This window comes from Triticum aestivum, chromosome 1A (genome assembly GCF_018294505.1).
Source record: "Triticum aestivum cultivar Chinese Spring chromosome 1A, IWGSC CS RefSeq v2.1, whole genome shotgun sequence".
In the NCBI taxonomy this organism is placed as follows: Eukaryota; Viridiplantae; Streptophyta; class Magnoliopsida; order Poales; family Poaceae; genus Triticum; species Triticum aestivum.
In genome coordinates, this window is record NC_057794.1 from 503974833 (window position 1) to 503979676 (window position 4844).

Below are 4844 nucleotides of genomic sequence, written 5' to 3' on the forward strand. Positions count from 1 at the left end.
ATCTGAACCATTATTTTTATACACATTTAGCATTTTTCAAATACATGATTAGCAATTTCTTGAAATAGATGTTTTGATGCCTATTCTTTTTTCATACACATTGTACATTTTTTCCATACCCCCAAAACACTTTTTATACACGTTTTGCATTTTTCACATACATGATTAACGTTTCTTTAGCAAATACATGTTTTGATGTCCATTCCTGCTCATACACAATGTGCATTTTTTTTGTATACTTGTGAAAAAATTATACATATTTAACAATTTTCAAATACGTGATTACCATTTTCTTTCAATCCCTTTTTTGAACACTTTTTTGGATACAAGGTACTCCCTCCGTAAACTAATATAAAAGCGTTTAGATCACTACTTTAGTAATCTAAACGCTCTTATAATAGTTAATAGAGGGAGTGATATTTTTCAAAATATGCATTGGTACATTTTTTATGGCAAGAAACAATTTTTTTTAAACCATGCGAACATGTTTAACACTGCATAAACATTTTTTTAATTTCATGTTTTTTAGTTGTGACAGTTTTCAAAAATATCACATATATTTTTAAATGACAATAAGCATTTTTAACCTACGTGAACATATTTTACATTTCTATAATAAATTTTTAAATACCATGAATGTTTTTTTGAAACACGAGAATATTCCATTAAAATGTTACATACATTTTTTTGTTTTATGATAATTTTTATATTATGCAAATAATCTCTTTTGACGTTGTATACAATTTTTTACTGAAATTTCACATATATATTTTTTGAAATGCAGGAACATTTTTATATTGTCGTGAACATGTTTGGAAAAGCTAACAACATTTGCGTTAACAGATCTTTTATACTATGATAACATTTTTATAATTTTGAGGTTTTCAAAAATATAAGGAAATTTATATTTTTAAAATATATTCATTTAGATTAAAAATAAAAATAAAGGGGAAAGGAAAAAAGGATATTAGCGTGACGTTAGCGTCGCCAAACCAGATCCCTACTGTGCGTACCCATCACGGGCAAGTCCCGCATTTTTTTGATGCTACACGCGGGGGGGTGTCCACGAGGGCAATTTTTGTGGGCTTGGTCGCGGGTGCGGGCATGGGCAGCCCATGTCCACCTGCAGAGCTCCTCGTCCTCGTCTCCTCCCCCTTCCCGCGGGTCCCGACCCCCGGATCGGAGCCACGCCGCCGGCGTCCAGCCAGCATTCCTCACCGCCAGAAGGTTCTTCTCTAGAAATCCGTTTTTTTTTCGTCAAAAAAATAGAGAACTGGGGTTTCCCTCCGTTGGGCCACCGCGGATTGGCCGACGGGGGACCAGTTTGTCTTGGTGCGGAGACGGGAGCATCGCCGGCCACCTGAGTCGAGGAGGGAGGCGCACGCATCGGAGAGGGGGTTGAACTCCAGTATTCTCTCGCGGCGACTCCGGCCAGCGGAAGTGGAGGGAGCACCGGCCGACGGTCACTGCGGTAAGTGCACGACTGTGCTACCGCGGCACTGCAAATATTTTAGTCCCACATCGGTAGTTTAGAAGCGATTTCGTGGCTTTACAAAGTGATTAAAACCAACACCAAAGTATGATTTTTTTTCCAGCACTCACATTTGTTTACTGTTTTCCAATGTTCCATCCAGGGAGCCAAAAATACAGCTAGTTTTTTGTTGTCCTTTTGCTATGGAAGCGCACATGATATGCCTCTATGAGCTGTAGTTTCACTGCACGGCATGCACATGAAAGTTTGCAGAGGACCAAAAAGCAAACCAAAGTTAGGTGGTCAATTTGTGCACAACTTATAAGTTAGCATTTTGTTAGTGTTAGTTCAAGCCAATAGTATGGTTACTCAACTGTTTGTTTATTATCAGCAACGATTTAATTGAACATAAAAACATGTAGGTTGCAGTTCATGCCTACAAGTCAGTCTGGAGCTCCTTGGTTGCAGTTAGAATTGATTATTCCATCCATATGGTCGATTCATATGGAATCTGTTTGCTACACACGAATTGTTCGTCCACAGTTCTTTTAAGATAAAAATGAGGAGATAGCAATTCATGCCTACAGGTTACTATTTTGATTTCTAATTTTGTTGATTTGGGAATAACAGTAGCTTTATTATTGCATCCGGTGCACTGAGTGTGGAAGCCAGTCCATTGAAGATTCACAAGCAGATGTTGCAGTTCTCCTTAGAAGGGTACTTTTCCGTTCTATATATCTCGTGATGATCAGTTGCTTGACCTTCTCCATCCAGTTAGTTGTCAAGCTTTTAGTAGCAGAGATTTTTTTATACCTTTATATTTTTTCATGCTTCCACAGCATCCAACCTTTGCTTTACTTATCTCTTGATCTCAGCCAAACCTAACTGTGTTTGAATTAACCATTTGCTTAGAAATGAACTAGCTACTTGTATCTCGTTACTCAAAGATGTTCACAGGCGCCCAATGGTTTACTGCAAAATAACGTTGAGAAACTTGAATGATGTTTGCTATTATATATATTTATCTGAAAGAACTCTATCTGTCTATACTTATTGTTTGTAATGACAAAGATGATCTTGCAAATGCCACAGTTGGCTTGGTTCTTGGATTATATATTTATGTGTTTTTGACTTGATTGTTTCTAAGACTTTGATAATATTTTTGCCCTGGTATGCCTTTTCAGCTATCTTAAATTTCCATTACCTATTGGTGCACAGGAACACTGTTGTCTGGTGCACAAGCAATTTATTTGCACCATGCACTATGTATACATGCAATATTTAATCTTGAATTCTTGACATAAATAAATGCCCTAGTTCTATATGCTTTAAAGATTGAAATTTTATTGCCAGACACGCAGTATGTGATGGAAGCTTCATGGCTCAGGTAATCACATATGTGTAATTTTTGTGCAGCTAATTCGCGATGAAATAAAATCTGGCAAGAGTGATAAGGAGATATACAAAAAATTAGAAGACGACTTTGGCGAAACGGTTCTATATGCCCCTAATTTGATATTCAAACTGCCGCTATATGGTTATCGTCGGTGAGCCTAATTGCAAATTTAACATGCTATTCATACTTTTATTGTACTAGAAGTAATATTACTTGCACTTCTTAGCACATTATTTGTTTGTTTCATGCATGCATTGGTGTGCCCTGGTGAACCCATCTATTGTCACGAACTTTTGCGTCAAGATGTTGTTCATAAGTAATAGGCAGCATTAACACAAATGCTGATGATTCTCTTTCATAGTTATTGAGTGAATTTGCACCTATGGATGTAAAAATATCTGAATTTCTAAAGAAGCTAATCAATAACTGAGGATTCCAGGTTTCTAGCTGATCCCTTGTTGTATCTCAACTTCTGTATAGACAGTCAGACAGTGATGCTTATTTGAACTACATTTATTCGTGCGTAGTAAAATAAAATAAAAATCTGCAGCAGAAAATGCTGCAATCGAACACTTCAAATTATTTAAGTATCTAATTCCCTTAATTTAAATATTTCATGTACAACTGGGTTTCTAGGGTAGGTAGTTCAAAACCTGACACGGTAAATTGTGCAGGTTATTGTGGGTGGGGTTGCAGCTGGTATCTGGGCTTACCAAAAGCATAGGCAAAGGACTAACGTTCACATTATGGCTCTGAACCTTGTCCGAGGGGTTCCCCTGACTCCAAGGGAGAAGGAGACGATGATTGACATCCTTACGCCGCCTCCACTAACTAGGAGATGGTGGTGGCCTATCAAGTGATGTTCATGTCCTCAGATGCAACATATAGTACTAATTTGCAGTGTTAGCATTATATGGATGATCAGGATGGCTGAATTTGGCGCATGATTTTGGTCTACATCTCACATCCTTGGGAGGCCTTTCGCAGATCCTGCAATTCGCATGCAGGTTGCGGGGCATTGGAAGTTTAAAGAATAGCCTGCTGTTGAAGGGTAGGGGTAGTTGCTTACTTCCCAGGTGCTGTTGAACTGACAAACATGTATCGCCGCTATTGATCCTCATGTAGCAGAACTTTGTCCCCAAAATAAGCTACTCGTACGATTTCTTATTTCCTCTGACATCCACTCTAACAAATCCTCTCTATGGTTATGTGTCCCTAAAATTTTCAGAGGAGCTTCTAAAACAAGCCTGTCGTCCTCTATATTTGTGGATGGGTAGACGATCCTCTGTATTTTTCAGGTAGTTGACGCCAAGGACAGTTCCCCCAACCGCCTGCACTCCTGCCTTGCCTCTCTGCCACGCCAGAGCCCATGTGTGCCGACGCCGACCCTTCCTGGCTGTCCTGATGCTCTCGCGCCGCCAGTGCTGCTGACCCTAGCCTGATGCCGTCAGCCGCCCCAAGCAGTCCCACCACACCCACGAGCTCTTCCGCAGATGAGGATCGGTTGCCGCTGCGCTTCTTGGTGCCAAGACAGTGGAGCTTGGGGACGGTGTAGCCGTGTAGGGCCGCTCCGAGGGAGGAACTTGTCGAGGGATTCAGGGAGAGGACCTGCACCACCAGGCACAACAGCAAAGGCAGATGCGATGGTATACACCTTATCCGCAAATTCCCATGATAAAAATTCAGTGCTGTATCTTTTTTTAGTCCCATGAGCATTGTTTGAATGAATATGTAATGGATTGATTTTGTGGTGTTCTGTAGCAGGGCAACCAGAGAAGAATTTGGACGTGTGAGACAGGGTTTAGTGAAAAGAGTTGTCTCTCTCTCATCTTGAGAAGCAAGTTCAGGGTTAAAATGTGAAGACAGTTAGGAATAATCCTCTATAACACTAAGCTCCCTAGTTTCAATGAGGCCACAATCAATTGTCGTCTCCAGTTGGAATTGAGTCACCCTATTTTCTCCGAATCAAGAATTTCA

The 4844-nt window shown here is 39.9% G+C and overlaps 1 pseudogene; it reads left to right on the plus strand.

Annotated features, from left to right (window-relative positions):
• The first annotated feature begins 1104 nt into the window (after nt 1–1104).
• On the plus strand, nt 1105–4513 carry LOC123038740 (cytochrome c-type biogenesis CcmH-like mitochondrial protein; annotated as a pseudogene).
• The last annotated feature ends 331 nt before the right edge of the window (nt 4514–4844 follow it).